The sequence below is a fragment of the Panthera uncia genome, chromosome E3 (assembly GCF_023721935.1).
Source record: "Panthera uncia isolate 11264 chromosome E3, Puncia_PCG_1.0, whole genome shotgun sequence".
NCBI classification, from domain to species: Eukaryota; Metazoa; Chordata; class Mammalia; order Carnivora; family Felidae; genus Panthera; species Panthera uncia.
In genome coordinates this window covers 13,918,857-13,932,089 of record NC_064815.1, presented here as the reverse complement: position 1 = coordinate 13,932,089, position 13,233 = coordinate 13,918,857, and positions in this window count along the sequence as shown.

Here is a 13,233-nt window from a genome sequence, read left to right as displayed (position 1 = left end):
ACCATGTCTGTCTTGCTCACACTATTCCGAAGCTGGCACTCAATAGAATCTGGGTAGCACACATGGGATTTCCAGTAAAAAAAAAAACAAACAAAAGGGGAGCCTGGGTGGCTCAGTCGGTTGGGCATCCAACTTCAGCTCAGGTCATGATCTTGCGGATTATGAGTTCAAGCCCAGCGTCGGGCTCTGTGCTGATGGCTCAGAGCCTGGAGCCTGCTTCGGATTCTGTGTCCCCCTCTCTCTCTCCCCCTCCCATGCTCATGCTCTCTGTCTCTCAATAATAAATAAACATTAAAAAAAAATTTTTTTTAAACAAACAAAACCATGGGATTTCCAGAGCTTTTGCTATATACCCTTGCACGTTATGACCCCTCCTCCCCCAAGTCCTATCCCTAAGGACTTCGGGAGGGCACCTCTCCCTTGCGCTTCTCCAGAATCATCCAGCACAACACCCACTGTCGGAAAACCAGATGTTGTGGGTGAGCTCATGGCTGTGGGAGCGGAGTCTCGGCTTTGCCTCTCACTATCAGTGCAAACCTGGGCGTGCTTCCGGATGGCTGTCTGTCTCTCTCTGTGAATCAGGGTGGCTGTGTCCTCCGCAGGGACTGACCAGGCCCAGGAGGAGGAGGCCAGTACATGTGCCAGCACATTGCAGTGAAACTCAGATTTGCCTTGTAAATAGCAGCCGGGCAGGCAGCAGCCTATCCCTCTGGCCTTTCAGGGGTTTACAAAGATATTTCCACCCGCATTATCTCTTTGGGTCCTTGGGAGACAGCACGCCTGCAGGCTGGGCTGGGCTGGGGTTTACATTCCCATTTAACAGATAAGAAACCTGAGGCTCAGTGAAGTGAAATGATCCACCAACTCCGAACTTGGGAAGTGGACGAACGAGGACCAAGCCTGGTGCCACCGGGCTGTACCCACCCCCCCAACAACACACACTCCATGTGCCCGGTAGAGAGGAGCTATGCTCCCACCCCCGGCTCACAGCGGGAGTCCTCTCGGCCACCAGGGCCTCTCTTCCCCAGACCAACGTCCCCAGTGTGGAGAATGGGCACCGGGTTGGGCAGGGTGCCAGCAGGAAACCTTACCTTCCTCTGATGCAGGGCTCACCTGCCCTGGGGCCTGCCCGCGGCTTCTGAGGCAGAAGGAGGTTGTGGAGAAGGGCCCCACCCCCCGCCGGCTCCTCCCCCCTCCTAGCCAGGGGCCAGCGGCCGCCCTCTCCTGCACCGCCTGCAGCTGAGAGCCTCCTTGCAGATCAAACTCCAAATTCCAGCCCCACTACAGGCAGGGGTGAGGAAGAGAATGATATCCCCAGGCACCAGAGACGGTGGGCCCAGCCCTGAACCCCTGAACTCTGTGCAGGCCCCAGTGGGGAGGAGGGTAATCCCTGAGCTCCGCCCACACAGCCTCCACCTGGTAGGGTGCCCATGGCAGGGAGGGGTAGGAGAGTGGCAGGAGCCCCGAACTGTCCTGCTTCACTCACCCACTCCTCCACTGGCCCGCCTCCACGCTGGGGACAGGCGGGCTTGGGACGAGCTGGGGGAAGGGGGGAGGAGAGATGCGGGGACTGGGGGGGGCGGATAAGGGGGGAGGCAGGGGACAGCGGAAAAATCCCAGGAGGGCACTTGCAGCCACGGCCCCATCACTGCAGCAGCAGTAACAGTGACCACCCTTTGTTCAGCCCCTTTTGCCGGGTGCTCTCCGGGCCAAGGCAGCGCAAAGACAAGCGTCTGGAGCCCAGGGGAGCTATGGGGAACGACCGAGCCACGGCCCGAGGGGCCCGCGGCACCGGGACAGGCAATGGAGGACAGCGCAACACTTCCACTGGATGTTCAGAGCATTCAAAAAAGTTTTGAAATAGACACTAGCATTTACAAAGCATGAGACTTTAAACAAGACTGATCTCCCACTTTCGTAGAACATTCTGAAGATCTGGGGGGCGCCTGGGGGGCTCAGTGGGTTAAGTGGCTGACTTGGAGCCTGCTTCGGGTTCTGTCTCCCCCCCTCTCTGCCCCTGCCCTGCTCGCACTCTGTCTCTCTCAAAAATAAACATTAAAAAAAAGAAACAAATCCATTATGAAGATGTGGCCACACCAGGCCCACAGTGCCACATGACAGCCACTGGCTGGAGTAGCGTCGTGGCCAACTTGTTTCACCACAGACCCCTACCTCCAACCCACCTTCTTCCTTCACCAGACCCTGCTGGGCCCTGGGTGTGCAGCACAGTGATAATGAAGGTGCGTCATGTTCGTTCTAAGTGCTCTCTCTTCACGTCTTCGCTCACTTGGTCTTTCCAACGACCCTGAGACGGAGCCTGATTATCTCCCTTTTACTGATGAGGAAAGAGAGAGGGCCAGTAACTTGCCCAAGGTCACCGAGAGGTGAGCGGCAGACTTAGGATGGGAACCCAGAGCCCTACAAGAGCGGGGGGCTGGGTAGGGGGACAGCAGGCAGGTTCCGGGGTCAGAGCGAGGAGGCTGGCCAGGTGGGGCTGCGGCCCACTGGAGAGCATGTGTCCCTGCTAAAGGGGGCAGTCATGGCTCAGCTGTCATGTGAGGAGGAACACAGGCCCAATGGTGCCAGACCTTCCAATTGTTCTAGAAAACTGAAAAGTCCAGAATTTTGTGTAAAGTCTCATGACTGTCCGGGATCATAGCCTGAGCCGAAATCAAGAGTGGGACGGTGGACCGACTGAGCCACTGATGCTCCCAGAGTGGTGGGGTGGCCCCCCAAGGCAGGCTCCACGCTGCTTGAGATTCTCTAGCCCCTTGCCCCCCCCCCCCCCCCAGCTGGAACTGGAGCTCTCTCTCTCAAAAAAAAATTTTTTTTAAATAAAGTCTCAGAAAATAAGTGAGAAGTAAGTCTCAGGGCTGTTAATCTGTAAAAGCCGGGCGTGGCCCGCTGGCTACCCCCTGAGAACAGCACGACCACGTGCAAGCGCTTTTCAGAAGTTTCTTCTAAAGTGAACATACCCCTCCCAGCTCCGCGGCCCAGCAATTGCACGCTCGGGGTATTTCTCTAGGGATGAAAACAGACGTCGCCACGAAGACTTGTACACCGAGGTCTGGCTCACCGCTGCCCCAGGTCGCACCGCGGGGACGGGGACAAGCAGGTGCCGTCACGCTCCGTGGAAAACCACGCTACTTTTCCGTAGCAACAAGCTGCCGACAGGCGCCGCTGTGGCTGAACCTCGGAGGCCGAGCCAGACGCGAAGGAATAGGTACGTACCTTCTGAACCCGGGGCCGGGGCGCAGGGGTGCGACAGCCTGGCTCGGTGCAGGGGGTGGGGGAGCCGGGGGCGGGGGGCTCCGAGCAGAGCAGGGACGGCCGCAGGCCTCTGACAAAATCCAAAGGCAGAGAAACTTTCTCCAAAGTGCTGAAAATACCTGCAGGTGTGTGTAAGGAAATGTGGGACAAAGGTCAGTGGACCCAGGCAGGTGGGCTGTAAAGGTCAGGGCGTCCTCGTCCTGGGGTAGATCGCGGGTGGGGTCTTGCTGGCTCCGGGCGGTCCTTCTTGCCTGAGGGGGTAGTTTTGGTTCCCATTAGGGGATGCTTTGCCCTCCGGCCTTTTGCCTGAGTTAAGAGATCAGCTGGAGGTAACTTAATCAATGAGAATGTTTGAGGTCAAACTTAAATAAGGTCAAAAATAAATAAATTAAAAATAAAAATAAAAAAAGATGGGGCGCCTGGGTGGCTCAGTCGGTTAAGTGTCTGACTCTTGGTTTCGGCTCTGGTCATGATCTCCCGGTTTCATGAGTTCGAGCCCCCCATCGGGCTCTGTGCTGACTGTGGAGCCTGCTTGGGATTCTGTCTCCCTCTTTCTCTGTCCCTCCCCCATTTGTGCTGTCTCTGCCTCTCTCAAATAAACTTAAAAAAATTTTTTTAAATAAAAAAGAAATAGTACAGTTTTATACAGTTTATAAATAATAAAGATATATATAAATATTGTAATAAATATGACATTTACGTTGGGGGGGGCGGGAATCTGTACATTTGATTGGATGCAGGAGGCAGAAAGGGAGAGGCTAAGGGCTAGAAGGTCTCTGGGTGGGGAAAAACACAAGTTTTAAAACAGGTCTTCTGGGAAGGTCTCACCTCTGTGCAAACTCCCTCTGGCATTAAGTTTCTCTTTAAAAATGTAACAGACACCGCCTACTCCCCCTCAGGTGCCCCTTAGGAAATTGACAAAAGACCTGACTAAAAATAAGTAGACCATAAAATGTAGAACCCAAGGAACCCTGGGGCCATAGACTGCCCCTCATACCACCGAAATGGTCAAGGGCATTCACTTCCCAATGCCCCCTCTCTGGAAAGAGAGCTTTCATACTACTCTTACTTTCTGGTCTTTTCTTTTCTTTTTTAATGTTTATTCTCGAGAGGGAGAGAGACAGAGTTCCAGCAGGGAAGGGGCAGAGAGAGAGGGAGACACAGAATCTGAAGCAGGCTCCGGACTCTGAGCTGTCAGCACAGGGCCTGACGTGGGGATTGAACTCATGAACTGAGAGATCATGACCTGAGCCGAAGTCGGACGCTTAACTGACGGAGCCACACAGGCACCCCTCTTGCTTTCTGATCTTATACTCAAATTAACTTTTTCCTGCTGCTCATTTTATTTTGTGTCCACCTCTTCATTCCTCCAAGCAGTGAGACAACAAATCCCAGGTATCGGGGTAAAAAATCCTGCAACAATTCCTTAATAAAATAGGACAGAATGTACCAACAAGGAGTATGCAAATACAGCCCGTGCTTCTCTGATGGCAGAGGCTGTTGTCCCCGCCCCCCCCCCCCCAAATACCACCTCCCAGCAGCTGGTCCCATTCTACTGTTTCCATTGGAGAACGCAGTCCCAATGTTTCCAAAGTGCCTGATTTTTAAGAGAAATCCCAAAGCCTGGTTTTTATGTATAAGGTTCGGCAAGTAACTCGATATTAACAAAAAAGTTAAAACATTGTAGTTTGTGAGACGACTGGGTGGCTCAGTCGGTTAAGCATCCGACTTGGGCTCAGGTCATGATCCCGCGGTTCATGAGTTCAAGCCCCACATCAGGCTTTGTGCTGACAGCTCAGATCCTGGAGCCTGCTTCCGATTCTCTCTGCCCCTCCCCTGCTGGCTCTCTGTCTCTCAAAAATAAAAACATTTAAAAAAATCGTAGTTTGTAATCGCTGATGTAGCGATTTATAAGAACCTATATTTGGTCTCTGTGCCTGTTTCTGGCACCAAGCTCCCAAATCCCTTGGAACTTTTTGAGCTGATGAGAGAGATCAAGGAGACTTTTGTCATGTTAATGAGGTGACTTTGGGACCCACCCAGCAGGGTAGGGGCTGGGTGTGATTAGGGTTTGGAGCCTTCGGTCCCACCCGCTGACCTCTGGGGGATCGGAAGTTGAATAAATCGCCAATGGCAATGAATTAATCAGTCATACCTGTGTAATGAAGCCTCTATAAAAACCCAAAAAGGACAGGGTTTGGAAAGCTTTTGGGTTGATGAACACGTGGGGGTTGTGGAAGAGAGAGAAAGAGAGAGAGGGCATGGAGCTTGCACCCTTTCCCCCACTGCCTTGCTCTACGAGCCCTTCATAATATACAGGTGATCTAGCAAGTAAAACGTTTCTGAGCTCTTCGAGCCACTCTAGCAAATTAATCCCACGTGAGGAGGGTGTCTTCCTATCCCATCTATACCGGGTGGGTCAGAAGCACAGGTGAAGTGGGGGAGGGGGCGGTCTCATGGGACTGAGCCCTTAACCTGTGAGTTCGGACACTGTCTCCGTGTCCAAATTGTGTCGAGGTGTGGGACACCCGCTGGTGTCGCAGAACCGCGTGGTGGTGTGGGGAAAAACCCACACATCGGACTCGAGGTCAGAGCGTCCCTCGGTGTCCCCATGTCACACCCCCTCCTACTCTGGAATCCAGGCTGAGCTCCTCCAGGTTGGAATTCCTTCCCAAGTTTTCTACAGCCTTTTAGAAACCCACCTTCACCCACCGCACACTTACCTGTCAATGCTGCTATTTGTTCTAACAACTGAAAGAAGGCAAACCCTAAACCCTGCTGCCGTAGGCGAGCTTTCCTGGGTGGTTCAGAGGAAGCCAGGTACGTCAAGTAAAACCAAGTAAATAAAAGCAAGAGGAAAACAAGACACTTTTTTTTTTTTTTTTTTTTTTTTTTTACTTAGTAACTGTGAGACCTGGGGCAAGTCACTTTCCTCCCTGTCCAAAAGGATGTTTTTTTTAAAAAAGTGTTTGTTTATTTTTTAATTTACATCCAAGTTAGTTAGCATATAGTGCAACAATGATTTCAGGAGTAGATTCCTTGGTGCCCCTTCCCCATTTAGCCCATCCCCCCTCCCACAACCCCTCCAGCAACACTGTTTGTTCTCCATATTTATGAGTCTCTTCTGTTTTGTCCCCCTCCCTGTTTTTATATTATTTTTGCTTCCATTCACTTGTGTTCATCTGTTTTGTGTCTTAAAGTCCTCCTATGAGTGAAGTCATAGTATAATTGTCTTTCTCTGACTGACTAATTTCACTTAGCATAATACCCTCCAGTTCCATCCACGTAGTTGCAAATGGCAAGATTTCATTCTTTTTGATTGCCGAGTAATACTCCGTTGTATATATATACCACATCTTCTTTATCCATTCATCCATTGGTGGACATTTGGCCTCTTTCCATACTTTGGCGATTGTTGATAGTGCTGCTATAAACATGGGGGTGCATGTGTCCCTTGGAAACAGCACACCTGTATCCCGTGGATAAATGCCTAGGAGTGCAATCGCTGGGTCATAGGGTAGTTCTATGTTTAGTTTTTTGAGGAATCTCCATACTGTTTTCCAGAGTGGCTACACCACCTTGCATTGCCACCAACACTGCAAAAGAGACCCTCTTTCTCCGCATCCTCGCCAACATCTGTTGTTGCCTGAGATGTTAACGTTAGCCATTCTGCCAGGTGTAAGGTGGTATCTCATTGTGGTTTTGATTTGTAATTTCCCTGATGATGAGTGATGTTGAGCATCTTTTCATGTGTCGGTTGGCCATCTGGATGTCTTCTTTGGAGAAGTGTCTATTCATGTCTTTTGCCCATTTCTTCGCTGGATTATTTGTTTTGTGGGTGTTGAGTTTGATAAGTTCTTTACAGATTTTGGATACTAACCCTTTATCTGATATGTCGTTTGCAAATATCTTCTCCCATTCTGTCGGTTCCCTTTTAATTTTGCTGATGGTTTCCTTCACTGTGCAGAAGCTTTTTATTTTGATGAGGCCCCAGTAGTTCATTTTTGCTTTTGTTTCCCTTGCCTCCGGACACGTGTTGAGTAAGAAGTTGCTGTGGCCAAGATCAAAGAGGTTTTTGCCTGCTTTCTCCTCAAGGATTTTGATGGCTTCCTGTCTTACATTGAAGTCTTTCATCCATTTTGAGTTTATTTTTGTGTCTGGTGTAAGAAAGTGGTCCAGGTTCATTCTTCTGCGTGTCGCTGTCCAGTTTTCCCAGCACCACTTACTGAAGACACTGTCTTTATTCCATTGGATATTCTTTCCTGCTTTGTCAAAGATTAGTTGGCCATCTGTTTGTGGGTCCATTTCTGGGTTCTCTATTCTGTTCCATTGATCTGAGTGTCTGTTCTTGTGCCAGTAGCATACTGTCTTGATGATTACAGCTTTGTAATATAGCTTGAAGTCTGGGATTGTGATGCCTCCTGCTTTGGTTTTCTTTTTCTTTTTTTTTTAATTTTTTAATTTTTTATTTAAAAAAAAAATTTTTTTTTAACGTTTATTTATTTTTGAGACAGAGAGAGACAGAGCATGAATGGGGGAGGGTCAGAGAGAGGGAGACACAGAATCTGAAACAGGCTCCAGGCTCTGAGCTGTCAGCACAGAGCCCGACGCGGGGCTCGAACTCACGGACTGTGAGATCATGACCTGAGCCAAAGTCAGCCGCTTAACCGACTGAGCCACCCAGGCGCCCCTGGTTTTCTTTTTCAAGATCGTTTTGGCTATGCGGGGTCTTTTCTGGTTCCATACAAATTGTAGGATTGTTTGTTCTAGCTCTGTGAAGAATGCTGGTGCTATTTTGATAAGGGTTGCATTGAATCTGTAGATTGCTTTGGGTGGTATCGACATGTCAACAATATTTCTTCTTCCAAAGGGATGTTTTTACTGCTCACTTTGCAGCAGGATAAATGAAGAATAAACAACATCTGGAGAGAAGCCCCCGACCTGACCTGGCACATCGGCTCCTTCCTTCTCCCCACACTTAACCCCGTAGTTAACCATGAGCTGCCTGGTTGTCACTGAGAATCTCAGGCCTTCTTTCTCTCCATGTTGGATCCAGTGAGGAAAAGGTGCACTTTTTTTCTTCTCTCTCCGCCTCTCTCGCTCTTTTGCAGTTTTGTTTGTTGCCCAGGTCCCGGTTCTCACAAACGTGGAGGGTCTGCCTTGGCTGCAGGACAGTGGTGGAGGGCAGCGGGGCAGGTGGGGGCGGGGGGGGGGGGGGGTTAAGATGCCAGAGATGAGGGGGCAGGCCGACCCCTGTCCTCATTCTGTCTTCTCTGCTCCTCGCTGTGTGTTCTGATAGACAGGACTCAAGTGCTCTGAGTCCATATTCCCTCCTCTGCAAAAACGGGATGTCATAATCGTACCGAGGTGTTTTGTCAGGAAGACTCAATGAGGCGATGCCTACAATGGTCTTTATAATACTAAGATGCCACGTTTCTTTTTTTCTCTCATCATTTCGCGCATGTCCAGTGGAGTTTTCCAGAGGCCACGTGACATGAGCTGTCACAACAGACTGAACACAGGAGCAGGTGTGAGAATCCAGCCGTCTTCCATTAACCCAGACATTCAAGAGCTGGGCCAGTATGCGGAGTAATGCCACCCTTCTCACCGAATCTTTCATAAGAGTGTAATTTATTTAACATGCAGTGGGTTTGCTATTGTTACTTTTTTTTTTAATTTTTTTTTAACGTTTATTCATTTTTGAGACAGAGAGAGACAGAGCATGAACGGGGGAGGGTCAGAGAAAGAGGGAGACACAGAATCCGAAACAGGCTCCAGGCTCCGAGCCATCGGCACAGAGCCCGACGCGGGGCTCGAACTCATGGACCGTGAGATAATGACCTGAGCCGAAGTCGGACGCTTAACCGACTGAGCCACCCAGGCGCCCCTAAGTTGCTTCCTCATTTAAATGTTTAGTTCTATAAATTGCTGTCGATAGAACCCACATAAATGAGAGCTCTTCGGGGTTCTTCTAAAAAGTCCTAGATCCGAAAGTCCTTGAGAATTGTTGACAGGAGTCTGCATTTAGGGAAAGTCTCGTGGATATTCTATTTAAACCCAAAGCCAAACAAGGTGTGGAAAAGCGCGTTCCCTCCTTGGAAAGCACATTTGTGCACGAGGGGCCGCGCGGCAAAGTTGTTTGTACCTCCGTAGACCTTGCGGGTCAGCGTGGAGTGGGTTGTTAATGAATCAACGAGGCCGCTGCTTAATCACTAAACGCTTTAACAGATCCTGAAAGATCTGGTGAGAAGGGTGGCATTCATGACAGAGAGGTTGAAGGTTGGAGTGTCACTTCTACACACTTGGAGATTATCAGAGTGGAACAGGGCCCCGTGGAAGCCAGCTTTGCCAAAACTGCCACCTGTTGGGCCTGGGCTACATGGGAGAGCCGGAGAGTCCAGGTGTGGGGCCAGCTGTAGGGCCTGGACCCGATGCCAGGGCTCTGCCTGCCCGCTTTGGTTAAGTCCTGGCTGTTACAGCAAGTTGCCTCACCTGTCTGTGCCTCAGTCTCCTCTTTGTCAACAGAATGATCTGAGGGGCGCCTGGTGGGCGCCTGAGGGTGGCTCGGTCGGTTAAGCGGCTGACTTCGGTTCAGGTCACGATCTCACGGTCCGTGGGTTCGAGCCCCGCGTCAGGCTCTGTGCTGACAGCACGGAGCCTGCTTGGGATTCTCTCTCCCTGCCTCTCTCTGCCTCTACCCTGCTTGCTCTTTCTCACACACAATAAATAAACTTTAAAAAAAAAAAAAAAAGGATTATCTGAGGTGGGGAACTGGCCAGCAAAATCTGTCCTTCTTCCTTCCCAGACGCCACTGGCCAGCCCCACAGGCGGTGGTGCGGCCAGTGGATTGAGGGGGATGTGATCTATGTGGTTTCTGCCTCCCTTGCTTAAGAGGGAGCTCCAGGGGCGCCTGGGTGGCCCAGTCGGTTAAGCGTCCGTCTTCGGTTCAGGTCATGATTTCGTGGTCCGTGGGTTTGAGCCCTGCGTCGGGCTCTGTGCTGACAGCTCAGAGCCTGGAGCCCGTTTCAGATTCTGTGTCTCCCTCTCTCTGACCCTCCCCCGTTTATGCTCTGTCTCTCTCTGTCTCAAAAATAAACGTTAAAAAAAAATTAAAAAAAAAAAGAGGGAGCTCCAGGGCAGGCTCCTGGCTGGCTCAGGTGGAGGAGCATGTGATCTTGGGGTTGTGAGTTCGAGCCTCATGTTGGGTGCAGAGATTACTTAAGTATTAAAAAAAAAATCTTTATTAAAAAACTTTTTTTTAATGTTTATTTTTGAGAGAGAGAGAAACAGAGTGCGAGCAGGGGAGGGGCAGGGAGAGAGGGAAACACAAAATCCAAGCGGACTCCAGGCTCCGAGCTGCCAGCACAGAGCCTGATGCGGGGCTCAAACCCATGAACTGTGAGATCATGACCTGAGCCACTCAGGCACCCCCAAATCTTTATTTTTTTTTAATGTTTATTTACTTTTGAGAGAGAGAGTGAGAGAGCAAGCGTGAACAGGGGAGGAGCAGAGAGAAAGGAAGACAGAGAAGACAAAGCAGGCTCCGAGCTGTCAGCACAGAGCCTGACGTGGGACTAGAACCCACAAACCACGAGATCATGACCTGAGCCTAAGTCGGACGCTCAACTGACTGAGCCACCCAGGCACCCCTTGAGGATTTTAATGTAAACATAATTCTTCTACATCTTTGTCTAAGCCATTGAGAAAAGCACCAAACAGGACAAGATTGTGAACATTCTGTAGAGACTTCTCTCTCTGCTCGAAAATCCCAAAAATAATTATATCGAGGGGAAGAAACCAGATCTAAAAAAAAGAGGATATACCAAATGATTCTGTTTGTGTAAAATCCTAGGAAATGTGGCCGAATCTGTTACAACAGCAGATTGATGTTCGTCTGGAGATGGCGGTGGCAGGATGTCACAGAGGGATGTGACAAAGGGGAACAAGGACACTTTTGGGGGTGATGGATATGTTTACCAGCTTGATTGTCTTAACGGTTTCTGTCACTTACACAGATGTTGAAACTCTTTCAGTTGGGCATCTAAATACACACAGTTCATCATATGCCATTTATTCTTTCACAAATTTGTTTTAAAAAGCATTAATGTCTTTCTATAGATTATTCTTACAGAGAAACATAAAGCACCGCAGCGTGAAAGACAAGTGTCCAGGATTAAAGCCTGGATAAGGAGAATCAGGCCTGGGGTACCTGCCCGGCTTCTAGGGGTTTCCATGGAGTCAAACACGTGCTACAGGTGTGCTAGGAAGGTGGAGAGAGTACTTGGATGTCCTGGTTCCTCTTTTCAGAGCATTTCTGCATTTTATTTATTTATTAATTATTATTATTTTATTTGAGAGAGAGCACACACAAGTGAGCAGGGGGAGGGGCAGAGGGGGGAGAGAGAGAGAGAGAGAGAGAGAGAGAGAGAGAGAGAGAGAGAGAATCTCAAGCAGGTTCCATGCTCAGCATGGAGCCCGATGTGGGGCTCGATCCCACAACCCTGCTATCATGACCTGAGCCAAAATCAAGAGTCAGCTGCTGAATTGACCGAGCCACCCAGGCACCCCTGCATTTCTACATTTGAACGGCATCTGTTTCTTCGATTCAGTGTTAAAATTTATTCATTCACGGATCCAGCCATTTATTCAGTGCCGTTCTGTGCCGGGCCACATTCCGAGCTCTGGGGATTAAGCAGAAAGCAGGGCAGACCTGTTCTCACGGGGCCCCTTTGCGACGTTATTCTCTCTGGGTTCTGCAGTCTCTCCTCCAGGGGTTCCCCCTCCTTCCCCTGAAAACCACACTCCAGTGTGTCCCAAATTATCAAATGCGGAAGCACACAAAAGCTTTTCTGGCCCTTTGTCTCCCTCTAGCTGTCTCTCAGTCTCTCCCTCCATAGACCAATTCCCTGGGAGACTCGTCTACGCCAACCACTTGTATGTTCCCCTTCAGGGCCAAGGCACCTATGCCCCCAGCTGCCGGGAGACTGTTGCCGATGGCTCCCTGCCGAGTCCCTCACTAGGAATCATCTTGGACCAAAAGGAGCAGCCACCCTACCCCTGCATCCAGTGAGGGTCACCCCAGCTGCACAGTCCCTAGAGGTGAGCTAAGTCTCTGTTGTGACCTCATCACAGTTCAGATCCTCCTGCTGCCCAATCCTGCCTTCCTCCCTCTCTCATTCGTGTTCCCAGGGCACTTTCCAACAAACCACCTCCACTCTGAGCTCCCTGGTCTCGGACTGTGACTCTCAGGGGACACAGCCCACAATACCAGCCCCCGCTTCCATTGTCCATTAGCCCCTTCCCCCACTGGGATGCGGCTTTTGCAACTACCCCACTGAAGGACTCTGTCACGAGTCCAGTCATGGCTGTACCCCTCCCCCTAGACTTTCTCTCTTCACAGGCAGCATTTGAGAACGTGGCTTTCTCCTTCCCTGAGATTTCCCTCCCCAGATTCGGAGATCCCATTCTCTCCTGCCACCCCTCCATCCCGTGCCTCTTTGAATTTTTGATTCTTCCTACTCAGGCACCCAGGCTCCTTTCTGCTTCTCCGATGATGGTGTTACCCGAACCTTCACTCTACATGCATTTCCATTTCCACAGCATCAGCCTTCATCTCTGATTGATAACCCCCAAACTGATCTCTCTGCTTGTAACTTCTTTCTTATACATACATACAGCTCTCTATCCATCCCTCTACCCACCCTGCCACCCATCCATCTGTCCATCCATCCATCCACCCATCATTCCTTCCATCCATCCATCCATCCATCCATCCTTCCATCCATCCTTCTATCCATCCATCCATCCTTCCATCCATCCATTCATCCATCCTTCCATCCACCCATCCATCCATTCATCCATCTTTCCATCCACCCATCATCCACCCATCCATCCATTCATCCATCCTTCCATCCACCCATCCATCCTTCCATCCACGCATCCATCCTTCCATCCATCCTTCCA